This window comes from Macaca nemestrina, unplaced genomic scaffold (assembly GCF_043159975.1).
Source record: "Macaca nemestrina isolate mMacNem1 unplaced genomic scaffold, mMacNem.hap1 Scaffold_101, whole genome shotgun sequence".
Taxonomy (NCBI): Eukaryota; Metazoa; Chordata; class Mammalia; order Primates; family Cercopithecidae; genus Macaca; species Macaca nemestrina.
This window is the reverse complement of record NW_027257584.1, coordinates 134,246-160,342: the sequence shown is the minus strand read 5'-3', so window position 1 is coordinate 160,342 and position 26,097 is coordinate 134,246. Positions and strand designations below refer to the sequence as shown.

Below are 26,097 nucleotides of genomic sequence, written 5' to 3'. Positions count from 1 at the left end.
TATTCCGTGCTTTCAGGGTTCGATGAACTCTTGGAAAGCATTTTCTGCACCCTGCTGGTTGTGTAAGTGTTTTCCCTGCAAAAAGTTGTCAAGATGCTTAAAGAAGTGGTAGTTGGTTGGCGAGGGTTCAGGTGAATATGGCAGATGAGACAAAACTTCATAGCCCAGTTTATTCAACTTTTGAAGTCCTGGTTGTATGACAGGTGGTCACGCATTGTGGAGAACTGGGCCCTTCATGTTGACCAGTGCCAGCTCCAGGTGCTGCAGTTTTCCATGCATCTCATCGATTAACTTGGCATACTTCTCAGATGTAATGATTTCACCAGGATTCAAAAAGTGTAGTGGATCAGAAGACCGGCAGCTGACCACCAAACCGTGACCATGACCTTTTTTTGGTACAAGTTTGACTTTGGGAAGTGGTTTGGAGCTTCTTCTCAGTCCAACCAGTGAGCTGGCTGTTGGATGAAATCCACTTTTCATGGCATGTCACAATCTGATCAAGAAATGGTTCATTGTTGTTTCATAGAATAAGAGAAGATGACAGTTCAAAAGGATGATTTTTAAAATATTTGATCAGCTCATGAGGCACCCACTTATCAAGATTTTTCAGCTTTCCAATTGGTTTCAAATGCTGGATGACCATAGAATGGTCGACATTCAGTTTTTCGCCAACTTCTTGTGTATCTGCAAGAGGATTGAATTCAGTGGTTGCTCTCAATTGGTCGTTATCAACTTGTGACCCAGAGCCTGGAGCTGAGGCTGCCATGACCACCCTGTTCTCTTCCTTCTGGGGTCCCCAGGAAGCTCCCAGGCCTGAATGATCCCCACAAATACAGTGGCCAGGATGGGAGGGCTGGAAGTCAACTACCCCTCACCCCTGCCACCACAACCAAGAGGCCCCCATGGAGGTTGGCCCCGAGATGTGGGTCCCTGTGGGATGCAGGCTCCCACGGATACTTCAGGGGATGAGCACGGGTCCTCCTGGCTGACAGGACCTGGTGGGCACTGGGTGTGCGGGGCCTGTACAGGTGGGTTGGACAGAATTGGGCCTAACCAGGGAGCCGGAGACTGGTGTGTCTTCCAGATTTCCTATGAGATCCCCTATCTGGTCATAGATGATGGTGATTGCTCTGAATCCCCGTAAGGTGTTAGGTGCTCCATTCTTACCAAGTTTATTTTGTTACCTGGTAGAACTTGGCTCATAAAGAAGAAAATGGTGAAGAGGAGGACAGGAATCCTCATGGCTGAAGAAAGAAGAAAGTTTGGCTTCATTTCCAGGAGGCAGAGAAAACTTCCGTCCATGGCTCTCTAGCACCAGTGGAATGTCTCTGTTTGGACAAGAAGAGCCTTTCTGTACCTCATTGGGGATATTCATAGATAGAGGTGTTCTATGCATGCAAAATTGCTTTGATGGGAGGACTGATGTGGATGCACAATTTTGGCCAGAAAACCTTGTTAAATGGGAACATAAGCTACAAACATTTTGGCAAAAGATGAAAGTTTATGAACAAACAACCATTTATATTGTTACAATAAATTAGACTGTGTTGAGAAACCAGTTGCTTTCGTTAATGACCAGACATTTTGTTAGTGAACACTTCCCAGACTTTTCTAGCCCTGCTAAGAATTAATCACCCCACTTGCTCCTGATCTGAAACCCCAAAGTGCTTTGTTGATGTTACAGTGCTTACTGCCTTGTATGTTAGATTAGTGAATGTATATTTGCCTCTTCCACTACTGTATGAGCTTCTTGCTTGCTAGGACAAGGCTATATTCCTCAGAGCAGAGGAGGGAGTTGAATCATGTGGCCATTTATTCTCAAATCCTCTTCACCAAGTGGAACAAAACAGAACAGCGAAAGACCACTGCACATGGAAGCAGGAGGTCTGGATTTGGGTTCTAGATCTCTAGATCTATTACTAACTGGAGGTATGGATATAGTCAGGAAAATTGTCTTCCTTAGGTGCTTCCTTGATAGCACCTATAAAGGTTGAGATATGTTGGATCTAGATCAGGGGATTCTCAATCATTATTATGCATAAAATCAACTGGGACACTTGCTTTGTAATACAGATGCTTAGTTCCATCTCATGATATTTTTACTGTTTTTTAAAATTGATCTAGTATTTTTCATTAAATAATGTAAACTTTCTTAGTCTACATCAAATAAAACTCCCACCGGCATACAAATACATTGAATGATATTAGCAGCAGAATATTTAAATAAAGTAACCATATACAACTATTAAGCCACTTTTTTTCATTACTTATTATTTCATGCTGTTTGTCATCATTGTCATCATAATCAGCATCATCCTACATTGCGGAATACCCATTACGAACCATATGGCATAAACATTTTTCCTACTCATAAGGAGCATATATTCTCTATATGCATATGAAATTAATGTCTGAACAAAGTGGCTTAAACAAGGCAGAAGTTTATTTCTTTCTCACTTAAATCTATAGTTACACCTATCACGGCTGGTACAGATGCTTGCCAAATTCATTAGGGACGCAGGCCCCTTCCAGCTGTCTGCTCTGCTGTACTTTAGAAGAGGCTCCAGTTTGGCTGCTAAATGCCCACCTATCATTTTTTAATTCCAGGCACCAGGAAAGAAAATAGCCAAGAGAGAAAAACAAGGGAACATCTACTCCTCCTTTTAAATTTTTTAACCAACCCCCTCTTTTTATTTTTTTAACCCAATTTGTTGAGCTATGATTACATTTAAAAAGCTGTACATGTTTAAGGTATGCATCTCAGTGAGTCTGGGGTAAGTATACATCATGAACACCACTACCCTTAAGATTATAGACATATCCTTCACCTCCTAAAGCCCCCCCCCATTATTATTATTATTACTGGTAAGAAATTTTGGTAAGAACACAGAATCCACCCTTTTAGCAAATTTTAAGTGTGCAATACAGTATTCTTAGCTCTAAGCACTATGCTGTAAATGAGACCTCCAGAACTTACTTCTATGGTATATCTGAAACTTTGTGCTCTAACCACATCTACCCATTTCCCCTGCACCAGGGCCCCTGGCAACCACCATTCTCCTCTCTGCTTTTGTGAGTTTGTCTATTTTAGATTTCAAATGCAAGTGAAATCATATAGTAATTGTCATTCTGTGGCTGGCCTATTTCATATAACATAATGCCCTTGAAGTCCACCCATGTTGTCACAAATGACATGATTTCATTATTATGTAACACTGAATAATATTCCAATGCATATATGTATTACCCATTTATCCTGATACTCTCCCTCCACCTGCCTCCCAACAGGCCCCAATGTGTGTTGTTCCCCTCTCAGTATTCATATGTTCTCATTGTTCTGCTTCCACTTGTAAGTGAGAACATGCAGTGTTTGATTTTCTGTTCCCGGGTTAGTTTGCTGAGGATAATGGCTTCCAGCTCCATCTATGTCCCTGCAAAGGACATGATCTCATTCCCTTTTATGGCTGCATAGTATTTCATGGTGTATATGTACCACATTTTCTTTATCCAGTCTATCATTGATGGACCTTTGGGTTGATTTCATGTCTTTGCTATTGTGACTAGTGCTGCAGTGAATATGTGTGTACACGTATCTTTATAACAGAATGATTTATATTCCTTTGGGTTGATACACAGTAATGAGATTGCTGGGTCAAGTGATATTTCTGGTTCTAGGTCTTTCAGGAATCACCATACTGTCTTCCACAATGGTTGAACTAATTTACATTCCACCAACAGTGTAAAAGTGTTCCTATATCTCAACAGCCTCATCAGCAGGTAGTTTTATTTAAAAATTTTTTGAGAAACCTTCATACTATTATCCAAAATGGCCATAGTAGTTTGCATTTCCACCACAAGTATACAAGGGTTATCTTTTGTCCACATCCTCACTAATACTTGCTATTTATCTTTTCGATAACAGCTATTCTAAGAGGTGTCAGGTGACATTTCATGGTGGTTTTTGTATGCATCCCCCTGACAATTAGAGATGGTAAGAATTTTGTCATATATTTGTTGGCCATTTGTATCTCTTCTTCTGGGAAACGTCTATTCAGATCTTCACCTATTTAAAAAAAATTTCAACTATTATTTTAGATTCAGTGAATGCATGTGCAGGGTTTTACATTGGCACATTGTGTGATGCTGAGGCTTGGAGTATGAATGATCTTGTAACCCAGGTAGAAAACATAGTATTTCATGGTGTATATGTTTTTCAGGTCTTGGTCCCCACCTTCCCTTCCCCTTCTTGTAGTCCCCAGTATCCGTTGTTGCCATCTTTACATCCATGTGTAATCAGCGCTTTGTTCTTACTTATAACTAAGAACGTATGGTATTTGGTTTTTTCTTCCTGCATTATTTTAGAATAATGGTCTCTAGCTGCATCCATGTTGGTGCAAAGGACATAATTTTTTAATGGTTGCATAGTATTCCATGGTGTACATATACTACATTTTCTCTATCCAATAATAGAGAAAATATTCATGTCTTTGCTATTGCAAATAATGCTATGATAAATATATGAGTGCACATGTCTTTATGGTAGAACAATTATTTTCTTTTGGATACAAGGGTCAGTCCCCATGGCTGCTGTCAAGGGCTAGCGTTGAGTGCCTGCAGCTTTTCCAGGCTCAGGGTGCAAGCTGTCAGTGGATCTATCATTCTGGGGTCTGGAGGATGGTGGCCGTCTTCTCAGAGCTCCACTAGGCAGTGCCCCAGTGGGGACTCTGTGGGGGCTCCTACCCCATATTCTCCCTCTGCACTGCTATAGTAGACATTTGCCATGAGGTCTCCACCCCAGCAGGCTTCTACTGGACATACAGGCTTTTCCATACATCTTTTGAAATCCAGGTGAAGGCTTCTGATACGGTTTGGCTCTGTGTCCCCCCACAAATCTCACCTCAAATTGTACTCCCACAATTCCCACATGTTGTGAGGGTTCCCAGTGGGAAATAATTGAATCATGGGGGCAGTTTCTCCCATATCGTTCTCGTGGTAGTGAATAAGTCTTACCAGTTCTGATGGTTTGATGAGGTGAAACCAGTTTTGCTTGGCTCTCATTCTCTCACTCGCCTGCTGTGATGTAAGAAATTCCTTTCGCCTTCTGCCTCCCCCCAGCCATATGGAACTGTAAGTCCAATGAAACTTCTTTCTTTTGTAAATTGCCCAGTCTCGGATGTGTCTTTATCAGCAGTGCACTCCTGTACTTTGTGCAACTGCAGGTCTAATATCCCATGGAAATTTCCAAGGCTTATGGCTTGCACCCTCAAAGCAGTGATCCAAACTGTGTCTGGGGCCTTTTTAGCCTTGGCTGGAGCTGGAGTGGTTGGGAGGTAGAATGCTGTGAGCACTGTCCTGCGCTTGCCCTGGGTGGTGCAGCCCTAGGCCCAGCCCACAAAACCAGTCTTCCCTTATAGGCCTCCAGACCTTTGAAGGGAGGGGCTGCCACCAGCCAAGGTCTCTGAAATGTCTTTCAGGCTCTTTCTTCATTGTCTTCTATTAGCATCTGCTTTCCTTTTAGTTATGCAAATGTATTCAGCCTGCTTGAATTTCAGAGGATACCAATGGCCTTAAAAGTACCATATGCCCCCTAACACTTCCTGACTTCATTTCTGCAATATATTTTATTTTTTTACATCATCATGAATATTGAAACTTTTTAGATCTATTCACTTCCCATTTGTTTTCAAGTCCAGTTTACTTCCAAATAATTTTAGAATATAGAGTCTCCATAAGACTCGAGTTTGTCTGGTTTCTTGCTGTACCCCATGACTGAGAAAGCTTTCTAGTACATATAATACACTCAAAAGTACTTATAAGGCCGGATGCGGTGGCCCACGCCTGTAATCTCAGCACTTTGGGAGGCCGAGGTGGGCGGATCACGAGGTCAGGAGATCGAGACCACCCCGGCTAACACGGGTGAAACTCCGTCTCTACTAAAAAAAATACAAAAAAATAGCCAGACGTGGTGTCGGGCGCCTGTAGTCCCAGCTACTCGGGAGGCTGAGGCAGGAGAATGGCATGAACCCCGGAGGCGGAGCTTGCAGAGAGCCGAGATCGCACCACTGCTCTCTAGCCTGGGCGACAGAGCAAGACTGCATCTCAAAAAAAAATAAAATAAAATAAAAAAGTACTTATGAATGAAAAAAGGAATGAGTCTTCCTATTTTTCCTTCAAAATAGCCTTAACTCTTTGGTTTCCAAGTTGATGTGGGGTTTTTAGTAGTTGTCTCAAAAATCCAATCAAATTGAACCGGATGTGTCTCCAGAATGAAGTTTTGATGAGGTTCAGTATCTGTGCAATCAGGGCATGTCTCTTGGAATGTAGTGCTGATTAGGTTTATTAATTGTTTTTTCCTATATAAGGGGAAGCCAATCAGAGGATGCGTTTTCCCAGAGAAGGAGATCAGAAGAGTTTAAGACCTTGGGGGAAGAGAGTCTTGCTTCTTGCTTGTGGGACTTGCCTTGGAAGGTAGATAAGTTCACAGCATCCTCCAATTTTTTATTTTTGGTGAGTTCTCTGAGCACTGAGATGTGAACTGGTCTCATTCCCTTACAATGATACTGTTTCCAGTAGAAGAGATTCGAGTTACTGGCAGCATATCTGCATGGGTCCATAAGCAACTTCAGTCCTTGCCTCCTCAGAAGAAAGTATTTGACTGAGGGGCATACAGCGGAAAAAGAGGCTAAGTTTCAGAGCAGGAGTGGAAGTTTATTTAAAAAGGCTTTAGAACAGAAAGGAAAGGAAAATTCTCTTGGAAGAGACCCAAGTGGATGCCTGAAGGTCCAAGAGAGAAAAGAGAAGGGCCTTTAACCTTGATCCTGGGATGGGCTTGCCTCTTTCCCACGATTCTGCCTTTAGGGAGAGTTTCCGGCGTGCACAGTGCTTTCCTTACCCTTTGGAATTGAGCATGCACGGTGCGTTTAGGGAGTTATGTGCATGTCCATCTGAAGTTTTCTTTCCTTTTCCAGTGGAGTGTGTCCCCAGAAGATTATGCTTTGCCATTTTTGTCTCTTAACATAAATGCCCAAGAAGTTGCTTCTTCCTGGGGTCTGCATTTAGTTAACATTTTTGATGTTAACAGGTGTAGACCACCATGAAATGGCCTCTCTCTGGTGCTGCCTAATTGTCATTTTTAGAGAGGCAAAGTGATCATTAACAGACCATCACCTGACATTTCTAGTGGGTAGGGGAAGAGCCCTCTCCTGCCCTGCTCCTGCTCTTCTACCTGTAACAAGACAAGCCTTGAATATCATTAGACATGTGTCCCATCAAGGCAGCACCTCATTATTAAACTTTACTGTGTGAATTGTTACTTCACATTCTCATATTCTGTGTTCACTATTTGTGCACCTTTTCCATTTTTGTTTTGACCATATCTCATTATTTTAACTGCCTTCTCCAAGATTCTAGATCTGCATTGACCAATAGAGTAACTACTAGTCACATGTGGCTATAAACTGTCAATTAATTATAATTAAATAACTAAATGGCATATCCTTAGTAGTAATAGCCAAATTTGTGGCCAAAGTAGAAATTTTGTGACTACATATGTGTGGTAGTTACTGCATTGGACAATGTAGATACAGAGAATTTCTTTCATCACAGAAAATCATGTTGGGCATGTTGGCTGCCACTTATTTTTATTTTATTTTTATTTTTTATTTCTTTGAGACAGAGTTTTGCTCTTGTTGCCCAGGCTGGAGTGCAATGGCATGATCTCAGCTCAATGCAACCTCTGCCTCCCAGGTTCAAGCGATTCTCCTGCCTAAGCTTCCCTAGTAGCTGGGATTACAGGCATGTGCCACCACGCCCGCCAGTTTTTTTTTTTTTTTTTTCTATTTTTAGTAGAGACGGGGTTTCTCCATGTTGGTCAGGCTGGTCTCAAACTCCTGACCTCAGGTGATCCGCCTGCCTCCACCTCCCAAAGTGCTGGGATTACAGGTATGAGCCACTGCACGCGGCCTCATTTTTAAATTCTATTTGTGTGCTTTATAGTTAAATTATATTCTGCTTCTCTATATTCATTTCCTTTCACAGATTTTTCTCAGGCAATTTTTAAATTTCATTCATTTACCTTCTTCAGGAAAGGACTTAGATCATTTTTTAAAAGTAATCTACAGCAAATAATTTTTCCACGGATATTGTTTTAGCTTTATTGTGTTGGTACTTTTACATACTATATTCAGGTATTATTATTTTTCATAACTTACTTTAAAAATTGTGCCAAGTTTATTTAAAAGAGATTTCTCCCTTGATTTTCAGAGGTCAGATTGTGTCTTTCATTGTTGTTATTTTAGTTTAATTTTATTTTATTATATGTAAATATGTTGCATATTCCTTTTTAAAAAATGTGAGATTTTTTTCTCTCTCTTGTTACACAAACTTTGTATGCAGTGTTCATTATGCACTTTAAAAATAAATATTTTGTTTCAAGGCATGGTGCTTTCACACATGCAACCTTAGAATAATTTTAAATTCCATTCCACTTTCACCATTCCTGAACTGCTTTGAATATATTGGATGTTGGAAGTCATGAGAGGTTTTGACTTGCAATCCAGTCAAGATAATAGGATTTTCCATTTGTAGTGTAATCTGATATATATTCGTTTTGGTTTCATAGTTTTAAAAAATCTATTCTCTTTTACTCTGTGGTGATCTTTGCTTTTCTATTTGTGCATTGCTAGAATGTCGGCTGCTGTTTCCCTAGCACCTGAGATGTTACTCAACACTGTATAGTGCTGGTGTTGAGAATTGAGAGAACCTACTAAATAATAGCACTTTTCAAGACCGCAGTTCTGAATTAAAAGGAAGGGAAAGGACAGGCAAAAGAATATAGACATCAGCTATTTTTACTGAAGATCTGTTGGAGAACATGGTTTTGGTGTCCAGGAACTTGAGACCTAATACTGCATTCCTAATACTTCACTAAGGTGTGCCTAAATAGCCCTGAAAGGGCTAGGAAGTCACAAGTCTGCCTCTTAGTTGTTATGAGTGTCCTTAAAATATTAAGGGAATATTGAGGATGCAGAATGGCTCCTTCCTCATGACTTTTTAAGAGATCTGGGCTGGGCGCTGTGGCTCACGCCTGTAATCCCAGCACTTTGAGAGGCTGAGGCGGGTGGATTACCTGAGGTCAGGAATTCCAGACCAGCCTGACCAAAATGGAGAAACCCCGTCTCGACTGAAAATACAAAGTTATCCAAGCGAGGTGGCGCATGCCTGTCATCCCAGCTACTTGGAAGGCTGAGGCAGGAAAATAGCTTGAACCTGGGAGGTGGAGGTTGCAGTGAGCTGAGATTTCACCATTGCACTCCAGCCTGGGCAACAAAAGCGAAACTCTGTCAAAAAACAAAAAAGGAGAGAGAGAGAGAGAGAGAGAGAGAGAGAGAGAGAGAGAGAGAGAGATCTGGAGGGAGATACTAAGCTGTGCAGGCTCTTATCTTGAAGTCACCAAATACGTAAGTTGTTATTCCTGCTCTGGTGAGAAGTTTGTCAATACATTTTTTCCATGAATTAATGAAAATTTTAGACTCATAACATAAGTTTTAAAAAATTTCTCCTAAAGATTGCTTGTGTATGTATGTGTTTTGAAATATATTTAATCTCTATATCTTGAAATAGTTTTTATAGATTCCACACAAGAGTCCTTTAGGAAATAAGTGTGCTTTAATTTTCTTATAATATTTGTCCTTTTTTGTCCCTGGCACAGTCTGTATATGACCATTTAAATTACTTTTAGTTCATGTTTGGGTTATAATCACACACAGATATTCTCTAAAGTCCAAATCTTATTTTGATATTCGAGGAAGAGTTTACATGGTAATAGTATTAAGGGTTACAGCTGGTTTCACTGAAGCTTTGTAGGCATTCTCTAATACCTTACTGTTTTGAAGGAATATCTGTTCTGCTTGAATTATAGACTACATAATACATGTACTGTCAGGTACATTCATGGAAGGGACAGGCAGATGGAGTCATATGTTACTGGAGTCTTGATGAACAGATGTAGGAAATAGTCCAAGAAATAAGAAAAAAGTTGATATTGAAAAGTGCTTGTTGAAGTCTGTAAATGTGCATTAAAATGTGGCAGTAAAAATAAACACAGTGAAGTTTGGGAACTGGGGTCTAAATCCTGGAGTCCCCAGAATCATAGAGAACCTTGGTTAGGGGAGTAATTTTGTAAAAAAGCAAGAAGAGGCAGTGACAAGGCAGAATATAATTAAAAGTATTGCTGTGTCATTTTCTAGTTTTGTAATTTTGTCATATTTGTCAAACTCTGTTGATCATTTATTAAACTGGTAAGTAAACTATAATCAGCAGGGTTATTATAAGGGTTAAATAAGGAAATTTGTGTATATCTGTAAGCACAATGTCACAATTAATACAAAGCTACCCTTTTTATTTTTCCTGGATTTCATGTACAAATAGGTCAGTTAATTTTTTGTTTATGACACATAATTATCATTTGTACATAAAATATATTTAATTATTTTTATATTTTTAGCAGGGAAATAATACATGCATGTTTTCCCCCGTCTCAAACACATGCGTTCATATAAACATATCCATCTATATACCTACATATCTACGTATGAATATACACATGAACATCAGTATTTCTCAGCAAATATGTATCATGGTAATCAGAGATATTGCAACTAACAAAGACTAATATAAACCATGATTGCAAGAATTTTAGATACCACCTTAGTAAAATATCAGATTGAGCCGCTAAATTTCTCTCAGCCCTAAGTCATTTTGTATTTTCTGAGCATCCTAGAGGATTGTGACTGTATACACAGGACAAAAACACCATGACGCAGGGTACTGCTGCGAATTTCTGATGCGGGGGATTTTAAGGGCTAGATCAGCAGGATGGGAGTGTTGACCCTCCAAGTGAAATAAATTCCTGAGTTGATTATCCCCATCCTAAAACAGATTTTGTGTGTGTGTATGTGTGTGTGTGTGTGTGTGTGTGTGTGTGTGTGTGTGTGTGATACAGAGTCTTGCTCTGTTGCCCTGGCTGGAGTGCAGTGTTAGGATCTCGGCTCACTGTAATTGCCTCCTGGGTTCAAGCAATTCTCCTGCTTCAGCCTCCTGAGTAGCTGGGATTACAGGCAAACACCACCATGCCCAGCTAATTTGTGTATTTTTAGTAGAAATGGAGTTTCACCATTTTGGCCAGGCTGGTCTCGAACTCCTGACCTCAGGTGATCCACCTGCCTTGGCCTCCCAAAGTGCTGGGATTACAGGCGAGAGCAACCGCACTTGTCCCTAAAACAGATTCTTACTTGATTGATTTCTGAGTTCCAAAGGGAAATACAAAAGTCAAAATTGAGAGAAAGTAAAAGTGGAGTAAGGTTTCAGAAGGCTGTGATTGGTGTTGGAGAAACATTGCTAGGGCATAAAGCTGGGATAATAAAATCTGAGAAATCCCACAGTGTTTATCTACAGGTGGAAATCATATTCCACATGTAGGCGGAGTCAGGGATCCCTGTGTTTTAAAATCAGTGAGGGAATTGAATATCTGGACTTGTGTCAATTCACATACAAAACCCAGTGCTTTGATGCTCTCATTCATAAGATATCTGTGTTCCTTCTTTGTCAGAAACCATAGTCATAGGCTTCCTAATTTTGACCATGGGAAAAGAGGAGAGGCCTCTGTGTGTTTGTGTCTGTTGGTCAGGCTGTGGTGCAGGTGGTGTCACCCTTCAGTGAAGGTCTGGCTTTTCATCACAGGTTGGTCTGAAAATTATGTACAAGGCTGGTGTCTCACGTGTTCTTTCTCCAACCTCAGCTTTTCTTAGTGCCTGAAGCGTCTGCAAGTGGAAATCCAGAAGAAGACAGAGAGAAACTGAGTTCTTGACAATACATTCACTAGTGAGTGGGGGATGGCTCTTTCTACTGAAATTATACCCATATTGCTGGCAAATGGGCAGTTTTCTCCAGTTTGCATGGGTGTTTCATTTTTATTCTTTTTTTGTTTGTTTTTATGATGCAAAATCCACCCAGCCTGGGTGTTCCAAATGCAATCAGGAGACTTTCAGGTATCTGGCCTACAATTAAGTTTTCTCAGGACTCTAGGTTGGGTATCATGTGTCAATGATTCCTAAATTATCAATATAATTTCTAATATTACACTACTTTATTCCAGCCCCTATGCAGGCTATTTACAAGAAAAGACATGGAGGTCTCATTTATGTATTTCTTTTTCTTCTATCCATCCTATAACCTCATAGGGAAATAATTGACCCATTAACTGTCCCGTTGGCTGACATAGACTTAGGATTGTGATGAATGCAGGCAATAGAGATGCGTGAAGAGCAGAAGATCACAGCCCAATAATGAGGCTGATGTTCTAGCAGCTGAGTTCAATAAATCCCGTGTGATAGGCCTTGGGCAAGAGCTGCACAGTGTTGAGGAAAAAGGAGAGTTTGATAAAATATATTTATGCTTTTAAAAACTTTGCAAAAGGACAACTAAAGAAGTCATTATTATTCTTATCCCCATTCGTTTTGCCTTTTGATAATTAACCTTTTTGCCTTCTGGTAACTGAAAGTAACATATAAGAAATACAATTACTTAATTATGGTTGCACACTCAGGAGAAGGAATATAGTAGATATAGTACAATTTAGGTTTCTGTGGAAATGCTCCATAAGGGCTGGTTAGAAAAAAACAAAACAGTAAAGAGGCCTTTTTATCCTTGAACAAGCCAAGTGACAAGGTAAAGTTAAAAGAGAGGCAGTGATAACTGATGTTTGGGTTGATCAGAGAAAGTTGAGAACAGGAGGCTTCATATCACAGGAATCATCAGACTAAGACTTCCTCAGTATAGCAGCCTCAGCGGTCTTGTCTTGTGCGGCTGGACTGTCTTTAAGCCTTGTCATGAACACCTGAATTACATAACATTAGAGTGACTATATGTATGAATTGAATCCTATATTCTGTGTAAAACTTGTTCAGTTCTGAAGAATGCTGGAGTCTGGTTCATCACTTTCTAACTTTTTAATGAATAAGGGACCAATGACCTGTATTTAATAAATATTTGCTAGATAGGAAACATGTTTTCTATTACTTCTTTAGATTATTCAAAACACACAATAGGTCTTTTAACCATTTGATTGGTGAGAAACCTGTGTTTTATCTAGAGAAATAATTCATTTAATCACGGTCGTGTTTAAAAAGTAGTAAATCATGGTTATTTGCCTTGTGACAAATCTGTAATTTACTTGAAATTCATGGTAAATTTGTTTTATTTATGAAGGTTCAAGTGAAAATTTTATAATCAGTTATGTACAGGTGATTAACACATTACTAAAAAATATCTGGGCTATATTATGCCACATCTCATGCTATATTTCTTCATAGGAAAGTTTAATGGAGTAAGAGTGGGTATGTCTCTGTGAGTGAATTTGAAAGGCAGATACCAGCTTAGTATTGAGAATGAACTGGCTGGAACCTAAAACACTGAGTGTTCTGCATACCCAGCTCCTACCTATGTCATTTCAGCCTTCCTCCTCTGGACATTAAAAGGGATTCTCTGTCTAAACTAAAATGTCTGTGATGTTTTAGAACAAAGCGACTTTTGAAGATGTAGCTATTGACTTCACCCAGGAAGAGTGGGCCATGATGGACACATCCAAGAGAAAGCTGTACAGAGATGTAATGCTGGAAAACGTGTGTCACCTGGTGTCCCTCGGTGAGTCCCTCAACATTCACATATGTATGTAGACACACATTGACTCATCCATTCAATAAGTGTTGGAACATCTTCCCCATATCTCACTCTAATCTCTTCTCTGATTCTCTCACAGATCTTATCTGAAAAAAGTTTGAGCTCTCTAAATCTGTCTAAAGAAATATCTTTATTTTATTTTATTTTATTTTATTTTGTTTTATTTAGTGTGTCACGCAATTAGAATGTAATCTTGACAGGGATTTCATGGTTTCCTTGGTACTAAGTCTCTAATACTCAGAACAGACCTAGGAACTTAATGAATATTTTCAATGTATTAAATTAACTATTTTCTAAATAACTCTTCTGCTTCAGTCGCTATGCTTAGGCTGAGACCAATTAGTGAAAACAATAGCAATATCTTTTCTGTATAGAACACCAATTATTTTTGTAAATCGAATGTTTTTTTTTGTTCTGCATGAGAATAATAATAAACATACTGTGCAGAGGTTTAATTAATCTCTTTCTGAAAAGACTGTGTATTATGCATTGTGTCTTGGAACTTAGGCATGGACTCAGCATTCATAGGTCCTGACTGTTTTGAATTTCCTTTTCCTGATGGACCTTTTGTTTGGATTTATTTTCTAGTCTCACGTTGGGTCAGAAAAATCCTGGGGAGTTTTCTGTGTTCTATGTCTTGTGGCCTGAGCTGACCTTCACTGTTTTTATTCTTCCTCGGTAGCCTGCCTTACAGTTGGTGATAATGCGCATTTATTGACAGTGAACTCAAAACACATGTACTGTTTCCACTAACAGGGTACAGATAAGCAAATCCTATATAACTTTGCAGCTGGAGCAAGGAAAAGAGCTCTGGCGGGAAGGAAGAGAATTTCTCCAAGGCCAGAATCTGTGTAAGGAACAAGGTCCTGTGCTTTAACAGGAGGAAGTGCTTTGTCAATGAATAATATCAGTCAAATATTAATTAGCAGTTTTATTAAATGAGTGGTAATTTCTAAAATGTAGGTTAAGCTACTGGAGCAGAATTCCTTAGATGTTATTTTCATTTTGTTCATATGTCAGATGGCACTCTTGTGTCCTCTTGCCTTTTCTTTTACTTTCGGGAAAAGGATAATTCATGTACCTGTTGGGATTAAACTGTCACATGCTGACTCTTTTCCCGATACCCCTGTGAAGACTATCCCTCTATTTACCTGCATGATATCTCATCTCCATTTTATCTCTTTTCACATTTTAATTTTAAAGCACTTTTCTAATTGCTGACGCTGTACAATCTGTTTCTTCTATTGAAGTATTTTCTTCATTTGACACATTTGCCACATCTAAGTGTCAATTTTTGAAAAAAAGTAAAAGGGCCTTGGGGTTTTTCAAACAATTTTGTTACCATAATACCAAGGTAACAATTTATTTTTCAATTATTTCAGACAAGGAAAGTGCCCTTAAGAAAAAACACACGATATTCATGCATCCTATCAGAAAAGCCGCATCCACCGGTATGACAATGGTGAGTTTTATAGCTGTGTACACCAGTCATCTAAGTTAAAGACCTGGTAATGGGTTAAGTTAGTAATGACGCACAGTCACCTGAACGTAATTAGGCTGGCATTAAGTGCTTTCTAAGCAAAAAAAAATTGATAGTTTGAATTCAGTGAATAAAGTGACCTGTGTTCTAAACCATAACATGAGATCTTTAAAATAGAACAAGTGCATATACATTGCTCATGTTCAGACTTTGAAAGATATTGATATCATCACAATCAATAGAATAACTCTGCAGTTGGGATCTTACAAAAGAGAAAATATCTGTGTCTGCAGGAGACAATGTGTACGCAAGTGTCAAACGAGAAAAATGACGAGACAAGTCTCAATCATTTTAGGAGATTTATTTGCCAGAGTTAAGGACATGTACCTGGGAGACAGGTGTATACCTTTCTCCAAAGATGATTTTCTCTAAATTTAAAGGGGGAAAGGGTGGGATATTGAGAAGTACACAATTTTCATGTAAAAGGTGCATAGAAAAAAAATAGTCATTCATGCATTTTTCTGGCTCACTGAATCTGGATTTTTTTACATAAGATGACATAAACAAATGAGGCAGAGGAATAATGAAGGAGAGCTGCATTTTATATAAGACAACATAGGCAAAATGGGGCAGGGAAACAATCGGATATGCATTTGTGTCTGGTGAACTGGGGATGACTGCGCCTATAAAGACAAGCTATCAGTTTGCATTGCCATGGTGTAACTTTAACAGCTCATGAGGAATTTCCTTGTGGGCAAAATATGGGGGAGGCATGTAGCTTTTCATCTTGTAGCCATACTATTTAGGAACCAGAAGGAGGAGGCAGGTTTGTGTGACCCTGTTCCCAGCTCGATTTTTCCCTTTGGTTCAATGAGTTTGGGGTGCCAAAATTTAATTTCCTTTCACACAAGTAACATTGGAAAGATTTCAACTGGGCTCTACCACTGAATAGTTGGTCTAGAATTCAAAGGTGGTGAAATGAATGTATAGATGTATGTTGGTAAATCATTAAGAGCTTTTAATCTTTGTCCCTAAAGGAGAACTCTCTCATTCTGGAGGATCCCTTTGAATGTAATGATTTGGGAGAAGATTGCACTCACAGTTCCACAATGACTCAGCGTTTGTTAACTCAGAGTGGAAAGAAACCCTACATCAGCAAACAGTGTGGAAAATCCCTTAGTAATCAGTTGTTCCCTAAACCACATAAACAAATTCATACTAAAGGTAAATCATATCAATGTAATATATGTGAAAAGGCCTATACTAATTACTTTCACCTTAGATGGCACATGACTCACACTGGAGAGAGGCCATATGCATGTCATCTATGTGGAAAATCCTTCACTCAGTGTTCTCACCTTAGAAGACATGAGAAAACTCACAGGGGAGAGAGACCGTATAAGTGTCATCAGTGTGGGAAAGGCTTTATTCAAACCTTTAATCTTCAAAGACATGAGAGAACTCACCTTGGATAAAAGCGTTATGAATGTGATAAAAGTGGGAAGGTCTTTAGTCAAACCTCTGGCTTTAGAGGACACACAAGAATTCACACTGAAGAGAAACCACATGCTTGTCTTCTATGTGGGAAAGCCTTCAGTCTATCTTCTGACCTTAGATGATATGAGAGAACACGCACTGGAGAAAAGCCATATGAATGCCATTTATGTGGGAAAGCCTTCAGTCAGTGTACTAATCTTAAATAACATCAAAAAATTCACCCTGGAGAGAAAATGATACATGTCTTCAGAACATATTCTGACTTTAGATGACATGGTGTTAGGAATGACGAATGTAAGGAATATGGAAGAGACTTCAGCTGCAGTTGTAACATCTAAACATGCCAAAGGACTCACATTTTGAAGAATTACTATAACCAACATGGACGTTACTTCAGTTACCTTTATTCTTCAGTCCACATCAATAAATTCATCTGGAAGAGAAATTGTACGACATATATGTACCAAAGGCTTGTTAGTGATCTGATCATAGATGACACGAGAGAGCTGAAACTGTCAACATAATAAACTAAAAGTCTTCAGCAACAGTTTTAATAACTTAAAACGTGTGGGACTTTCAGGTAGAGAATCTCTAGCTCTGCTTTCAGTGTGAAAATGTTTTTATGTGCAATTTGTTGTCAAATAACGTAAGAAAACTTTACTTGGATGAACCCTTTATTTGTATTTTCTGAGAATAAACATTCAGCCAAGCACTAGGCTTGATGTTCACAAGAAAACACAGTGATAAAATGCTGCTAAAATGGAAAATAAGAGAGGAAATCCTTTATAAGCTAAATAAGAAGGGAAAGTCTTTCCAAGGGCAATGAATTCTCTTGGAATACCAAACACTTCTTACTGGAGAAGTTATGCCTTGAAAAATCAAGAGAAATCCTTTCTTCACAGAGTAACGCTTGTGGCACATGTGAGATTTCACACTGGACAAAACACGGTTAGCATCTTGAAAGGAGAAGATTCTTTAGGGGTAATTCATTTCTTAGTTAACATTAAGTTTCTCACATTGAGGAGCTATTAAAATTGAAAATCACTATGGAGAAACCTGATAGGTTTCTCATCAGAAAAGTGAGTCAACAAGGTGGACCTCTAGAAAAAACTCTTAACATATAGTTTGGCAAAATAATTCAGAAATTTGAGAAAATGTCTATTCATAAAAATGCAGCACATAAACGTATAATAGCAAAGTGACTTGGGCATAAATTGAATGCAGAATTATATATGAAATCTCATTAAACATTTCCAAAATATCAATACTTACAAATATTCAAAGAATACAATCGGTTGTTGGAAAAACTTAGTGTGTTGGTAAAGTCCTTCTTTCATTTATGCAGCCCTAACAAATTGATTTGCATCTGCACTCCTCGGATTATGGGTCGAGATTCTACCCCAACTTCTGAGTCTCCCCAGTCTTCAACGGCTCTTTCCTCACAGCTCACCTCCCTTTACTTCCATGTCCACTAAAACCACTTGTTTCCATCCAACCCTGGAACTGACACATCAGGGATCTTCAGCCCCACTCGCCAGATTTCTCAGTGTGTCATTGCATAGATTTAGCAAGGAAACGGAGGCTGGATCAAAGACACCTAGTATATGCATTTGGGTGTCCCCAGCCTTTGCCTCTGTCTCTGAGTAGTTACCTGGGATCAGAGAATAAGGCAGCCCTGCTCTTCTATCCCTCAGAAATCTCTTGAAATTTTGTCCCTGAAGCCTCTCTAAGTGGAGGTAGCAGTTCATCTCATGACACCCCAGAGTTTACTCAGGTAAGTCCTGAGTTATTACACAGAGACAGACACAGCTGTGTTCCTTTTACTTCTGTCCAGAAGGTAAAACACCAGCATGCTAAAACAGCCGAACCTGTCAGCCACCATGCAAGCCTTTCCTATATTTGATTCAATGTACTTTTCCAGAAGCAAAATGAAAGTTCTCACAGACGGGGCCTCCTCTGCCTTGTCCTCAGAATTGGAAAATGTATTGTCCATCAAGGAGCCTCAGTACTGAACCTAAAACTCAAGAGAAAACGTTTCCTGAATAATAAGTGGGATGATGACTTGAAATCTTGCAAAACAGGCACAATCTTAATACGATAGGCCTTACTAAGGCTAAATGGCCTTATCCATGGTTGAAATTGACACATCATTATATTAAAAAATCTCCACAAGTGATTGATTTTACTCAGCAGCCAGGGTTTATGTCAAGTGTGAGGATAACGAGCAAGAAATTCGAGCCCTTGGCAAACTGGTTTGAGAGGCAAGGATTGTGTCCAGGTAGAGCTCATAACATTATTTATTGTTTAATCTATTTAATTAAATATGTAATTTACCCTCAAACTGTGGCTGACATTCTATGTAGTCCTGAGCCACATTAGGATGTACTATTTGTGCTGTGAAATTCTACGGGATTTGACAAATGCATGGTGGCAGATCTCCAGCATTAAAGCATAACACAGAATGCTTCTCTTATTCAAGCTCTTCTTCCCTTCACGTAGAGGGAATCAATCGACTTTTGCATACTAACTTTCGAATTTGTTTCTTTATTCCCATCTTCTTTAATTAAAGCACAAGATATCGTACTCAATTTCCATTTGATCTTCCAAAAGAAAGGTACTGATCCATACCTGAATTTCATTGATTCAGACTCAGGTCCACCGCTAAGCAGTAAAGGCCAAACGTCCTGTGCTGCCACCTCATGGCCGGCAAAGGGCAATGAAACCCATCGGTCCGGCCATGCAGGGCGCATGCGCGGTCTGCTTGCCGCGGCGAGCCGGGTCTCCAGGGAGGACCTGAGTTTTCTTTACCCAGCGTGAGGAAGGCGTCGCCGCCCTGGCTTTGGGGCTGGGGCCTCTGGGGAGGTTCCGGGTGGGGGCGTTGAAGAGGCAGCTCTTTTTGCAAGGCCCAAGATGGCGGGCCCTGCACAGGCCGCGCTGTTCCGCGCCCTCAGGGCGTCAGTATCCCGTTGGGGCAGGATGCCCCCGCTGGGCCCGGAGCATCCTTGGCGCTGCCCTCGCAGAGCCGCGCTGAGGTTGAGGTGGCGCGGGGGGCCCGGGCTCCGCGAGGAGCGGCGGCAGCGAGGGCTGGAGGACCCGGGCTCCGGGGCTCCGAGGCGTCTGGCCTGGGTGGGACTGAGCCCATCCAGGGACTGGGACTCCCGAGTTCTGGTGCGGGTGGATCCTGGGCAGGCTCAGGACCAAGTCCCTCTCCTTCCACCAAGGAGCGCCCAGAGGCCGGCGGGAGCTCCAGGTTCACCTCCTCTTCCTTCAGGTGTTTACTTTTCCTTTATTTCTGGAAGGCCAGAAATTGGCGCCATCCTTCACATCGGTGAATCGGGACCCTAACACCCATTACCTCAGGTTTATTGTTATTGCCATTAACAGTGTTGGTGGTGGCCGGGCGCGGTGGCTCAAGCCTGTAATCCCAGCACTTTGGGAGGCCGAGGCGGGCGGATCACAAGGTCAGGAGATCGAGACCACAGTGAAACCCCGTCTCTACTAAAAATACAAAAAATTAGCCGGGCGGGGTGGCGGGCGCCTGTAGTCCCAGCTACTCAGGAGGCTGAGGCAGGAGAATGGCGGGAACCCGGGAGGCGGAGCTTGCAGTGAGCCGAGATCGCGCCACTGCACTCCAGCCTGGGCAACAGCGTGAGACTCTGTCTCAAAAAAACAAAAAAAACAAAAAAACAGTGTTGGTGGCATTATCACTAAGATCATCATTGTTGTTATTGTCATTCATGATTATTAGCAGGTGTGTTCATCATTTTGTCTCACTATGCATTTTTTTTCTTTTTTTTTTTTTGTGATTGGTTTTGTATGACGTTGAATTGAACTTCTCTAATCTTGACTAGTGTTGTCAGATTCCTGAAGAGCATTCCGGAGGACAACCCCTGCCTTTAGTGCAGCCACAGAATTTCATGGGCACAGGAGAGCACCTAGAATATTCCCCTTTCATTGCACAGCAGCTTTGGGAAATGGTGGCAGCCTGGCTCTGAGATGAGGTGGAAAAGACCGGATACTGGGGCAAGTGATATCACCTCCACTGGTGTTTTTATGAAGCCAAGTGCACTGTCTCCCACGTAGACTTAGAATAAAATCTGATGGCTCTAAAAGGCCATGTTTGCCCTTCCTGGACTTCCTGGGAGCCTTTAAATCTTGTGTGGTTCCTAGAGTGGCTAGGTTGCCATATCTGTGCCTCGTATGGCAGCACCAGTCTTTTCTGGGCCAACAAGGGCACTTAGAATGTTTCCAGAAGCTCAGGCATGCTGTCTCTGTTCCACCCTTCTGTTCAATGGCAATTCACTGGGTCCCTGGCTGACACAGAACATCCTGCAGAGGGATGGGCTTGGGTGACTTCCTGGCCAGCCTTTCCAGGCAGTTATCTTTGAAAAACTTGAAGAGAGTCACAGAAGCCATTCACTGGTATTTCATGACTGCAAGTGGGGTTTCTGGTTCCTTGAGTTTACTTAGAATATTTGAATGGCTCTGAATGGCCAAGAAACCCTCTCTGGTCTTGGAAGCTGCCAAAAGCTATTACTGGGCCTTGGAAGAGTCTTTAAAATTTTTCCAGGTACAGCTGAGAATAGGAAACTTTTCCAGGTCTAGCCCAATCAGCTCAGGTCGAGTCCTGAAAAACTGGTGGGTATTGGGGGAGCTCATCTTATGAAAGAGCAATTGGTGGCAAAGCTGGGTCTCCAGCACAGCTGTGTGTGTATATGTCTGCAGAGCATGCCTTGTAGTCATCTTTAGTAACTGAACACCATTTGTGAATGGATAAACTATATTCCTTGCTCTACAATAATGAAAAATCCATACTAACAATGGTACTAATAAAAATATTGATGAATATTAACAGGAATGATGATCATCATGATACTAGTACTAGTGGTTATAATACTGATAATAATACTAACCCTATGGACTTGGGACATACAAGTTTTCCCTAAGTGGATAATAGGCATAAATATTTGGTGGTATAGGGTTATTTCAAGTCCCAGAAAGCAAGGATGAACATCTAGAACGAGAAGAAAAACAATCTGGAGGTTGGCATGTGCACACCTGGGGACTCCTGTGTTAACTTCTGCTGTTTCAGCCTAAGAGGGAATGTTAATATAACCCTGGTCCTGCAACACCATGCTGACCAACACCTACAAGCTTTCAGGAGATAAGATAGCTGGCTGATGGGGCAGGGATCCAGAGAAGATACGTGTCCAGACCCATACATTTGCCCAGCGGCAGAGTTCATGACAAGCAAAAAACCCCAGGACAATGTCATTCCCAGCCACCTGACTGTCATCTGCTCTTTCATGGTCCCTCTCTACTGGTACCTCTAGGCACTGGCATGTCCTCCAGAGGCGTAGGAGGACATCATACTCTGTACTCTCCCACCTGCAGGAGGCAAGAAAGATGGAAAGAGCTAAATACCACGGCTTCTGGGTTCTTTTTGGTGGGCATGGCATATTTTGCATTTGCTTTACTAATGGTGGAACCCAGTCAGTGGTTTGCAATACAGCTCTGGATGACTCTGGACACCTGTAGAGATTTTGACAATTTCCAGAAGGTCACAAGTTCTTGGAGGACTTTTTCACGAGTTCTTTGACTGAAAAAGTGGCTCAAAGAACTACTGTACTGACTTAGAAAATGTTGCAGAGGCTGGGCGTGGTGGCTCATGCCTGTAATACCAGCACTTTGGGAGGCCGAGGCGGGCAGATTTCGAGGTCAGGAGTTTGAGACCAGCCTGAAACCCCGTCTGTACTAAAAATTCAAAAATTAGGCAGGCGTGGTGGCATGCACCTGTAACCCAGCTACTCAGGAGGCTGAGGCGGGAGAATCGCTTGAACCTGGGAGTCGGAGGTTGCAGTGAGCCAAGATTGTGCCACTGGACTCCAGCCTGGGTGTCAGTGTGAGACTCTATTGCAAAAAAAAAAAAAAAAAAAAAAGAAGAAAAAGAAAATGTTGCAGAGACTCTGGTGAACAGGTAGTCCTTCTCCTGCCACTCCAGGTGAAAGTTTCTTGGCCACAAACCTGATTTAACGGTATCCCTTCATCTTAGGTGAGTAACAGAAAGCCATTCATGACCTATCCAAGCATGGAGGGGGAATTTGACTTAGAAAACTTTTAGGTGGACTAGTTGGTGAAAGAAAGTGCATTCTAGGGCTCACAGGCCTACACATAGAATTCCTAGCACATAAAGCATATGTATGAATGCTTTCTGAGCCCATGGCAAGACCAGGGTGCACTTCATCCATCTCCTATGCTGGTATGAATAGGTACTTGCCCGAAAAAGAAAAGTATAAGTCAGGAAGCCCATTCTTCTACAGGACACCAGCTGGTACAGTAGGAGTCTTGGGGTTGCTGTGGTATGTATGTTTTCAGGTTGTCTTTTAATCATCTTCAGCAAATTCAACAGTCTTCAGAACATAAACAAAATTATTCAACATTGCCTAATAACTACCACAAATGTATCCATGATAAAGAACTGTACCCACATAATAATAACATTAATAGCAATCACAATGGTGTGATATAAATGTCATTTTAATGAAGAGAATAATAAAAAAGCAGATATTTAAGAGCATATTCCTGTAAGCCTGTGACATTGTTCCCATATGAGCCCTCATGTTATTGATTACAGGGAGAGGCTTGGGGCTGCATCTTGAAATATCTTCTGTGGTGGCAAAGAAGAGTGGCAGTAGGGAGAATAATTCTGAGCCATACGAGGGCTTGGGCAAAAGTGGAGATGCCTGTGCCACGTGGAAATACATTACAAATGGACTATGGAAAAGGGTCTGGCCAGAGTCCTGCCTGACACAGGTCATACAAAACTTTCAGTAGTTCGCCCCAAGAAATGGCTGGTCCAGGCTGTAGATGAGAAGCACTGGGCAGACAGATCCACACCCGCTTCCTGAGTCTCAGAAGTCTGGTGTGCATCGAACATTAAGCCCCCAAGCCTACTGAGACTTCACCTCCTGGCTGATCTTCTACCATCTGATTCTTGAGCCCCATCACGTAAGTGCCATCTCCATACTGGAATTGCTGACAATGTCTGATGGAGGGTTTCACCCTGGGTACTCAGTACCAGCAATGGATGAAATACCAGAAGGGAGGCTCCAGGGCTTCCGTAGAAGACACATTCTAAAGTTGCTCGGGTGATCAAATGATCATCTCATAGATTTTCAGCAGAACTGCAGCATTTTGTGAATACCTGAGTGAATGCAGAAAGTATCCAGACGCATGGGCGTTCTAGGAAGCTCCCTGTGTAAATCAAATACAAGGAATATCTACTTCTGGGCTCAAAAGCTAACTTAGACAATAAAAAAAGTGAGATGCTGGCAGAAGGCAAATAACTCCACTTCAGTTCCTGAGAGAAAAATGGTTCTGTAACCTCTGAGTTTATTTAGAAAAATTTGGAGCCTCAGGAAGACCAAGTATATCATTCCTGATGTTTCCAGGGCAGATTGGACTGCTTAGGCCTCTGGGACTATTCTAAGTCCTCTCAGGTTTCCATGGGAAACCGTAACTCTACTCCTAGAGCTCACACCACCCCCGAGCAAGCTCATTGTTTTCTAAATATTCCAAGGAAGTCCATCCAGGGTATGCCTGTATTGGTGAGTTTCACCTTGGACTGGCAGGAGAACTCTGAGAATGATACATCCTGACTTCACTTGATAAAGGTAGGGGAGCCAAGAAGTCCAGATCTGGAGAGCACCTGAAACACCAGATGGCAGAAGGACAGTAAGGAGGTGAAGTCAGCTATGGAGTTGGAGCTTCATGTTTACTGCATGTAGGATTCTGAGTTCCAGGACTGATGGGCTGGTGAGGATCAGATACATGTCTTCTTTGCAGGGAGCCAGGCCAAACCAGCCATCTGGTTGCACTACCGAAAGCTTTTGTGTGCCCAGTGGTAGGCAAGACACAAGCCAAACTCTCTTCACCTCTGGCTGGTAGTCCTTGACTAGAGAGGTTTGCACACAAGTGGTCCTATTAGCCCATGCTCTCCTGTGGCTTGCTTTCCTTTCACCTGTTTCTCATGTTTGCCGTCATGGAACACATTTCATAGTGAAATTCTTTGACTCTGACTCCGAATTACACAAGGAGGACCCAATTTGTGAACTTTTCATATATTTAGGAGAATCTCCACATTGATTTTTGTATCCTTATGTTCATATTGTCACCAGTATTAAAATTCTTACTATTTAGGTCATTGCGTTCACTATCATAATTATTAAATATTTTTCATTTATCATTTATTTTTATTGGTTAATTTTTGTGGCAGCTGTTATAGAACAATCACTAGAGTTTCTCTATTCATGAAAGATGTCCACGTTAATGGAGGTAACTAGGAGTGTTACTTTACAGGTATGTAAACACAGATAATCTTGGCTGAACTGTGGCTATATTGTCTGGTGTCCCTTTGAAGGTGAAGCCTCTTGTGTTATTCTAAGTGACCTCTGGAGACAGAAACTGTCTCATAATTGCAGGGACGACTTGAGAAGGCATCCTGAGCCTATGCAGAAATGCAGAAGCACTTCCATGATCTAAGCAACCTATGTGAAGGCCTGAAAGCCAAAGCAAAGCTGTCCAACAAAAAGTTTTCCTAGTAACACTGGAGGTCCATCAGTCACTCCTCCTGGTCTGGAAATGCCAGAAATGTCCTCCATGGTTCTTGTGAGGGTCCAGATCTTTTCAAAATCACCTCAGGAGCCACAAAACCACTCCATCCTACCTGAAATTGCAGAATGACTCTTCTTTTGACCAGAGTCTCAAAAATATATTCATTGATGGTTTTGATTCCTGGGAGCCGCCATTGCTTGCAAAAGATGTGCCAGAGACTAGACATTTTCTGTCTCCTCACTTGTCCGGGGAAGACTGAAGTTTTTCTGAAACACAGAAATGGGAATCTGACCCTCTGAGCAGCCCCAGGATTTTCTAAGTCTTCCAAGCAGAGTGGAAGTTCTGGTGAGGACCCATTGTACCCCCGATGGTCTGGAATCACATAGGATGATGCGTTTAAACAACTCTATGTGGAGATATATTTTCTGAGATATTCCAAGGAGGAGGGACACAGCTGGACCAGATGTTAAAAGGGCAGCTGAGCATTAAGTGCCTATGTAGTGTTTGCAGCTTAATGTCCCATGCAGAAGGGGACTCTGGGCTCTTGTGTTAGAATTCAGTGTAATTCTGGGGTCCTGCTTTTCTTCCAGGAAATCCCACTTCCATCTGGATGTCTGGATGAACTACTGAAAGCCACTGAATGTCCTGCAGCAGGTGAACTGTGGCCAGAGCCCAAGGATGAAGGGGGCTCCTTCCGTCTGTGACTGTGAAGAGGAAGCCTGAGGTATAGCAGACCTAGGCCCCAGAAGGATGGAAAAAATGAGGTAGGG

General features: G+C 41.3%; 1 long non-coding RNA gene and 1 pseudogene across 1 annotated transcript in view; both read left to right on the top strand.

Annotated features, from left to right (window-relative positions):
- The first annotated feature begins 844 nt into the window (after positions 1-844).
- On the top strand, positions 845-16,836 carry LOC139361205 (zinc finger protein 705A-like; annotated as a pseudogene).
- Positions 16,837-24,149: 7,313 nt separating this feature from the next.
- Positions 24,150-26,097, top strand: part of LOC139361202 (uncharacterized) — a 34,873-nt gene continuing 32,925 nt past the window's right edge. Inside the window, exon 1 of the long non-coding RNA XR_011618771.1 lies at positions 24,150-26,051. This is a non-coding gene — a long non-coding RNA (uncharacterized lncRNA). The remainder of the gene's footprint in view (positions 26,052-26,097) is intronic.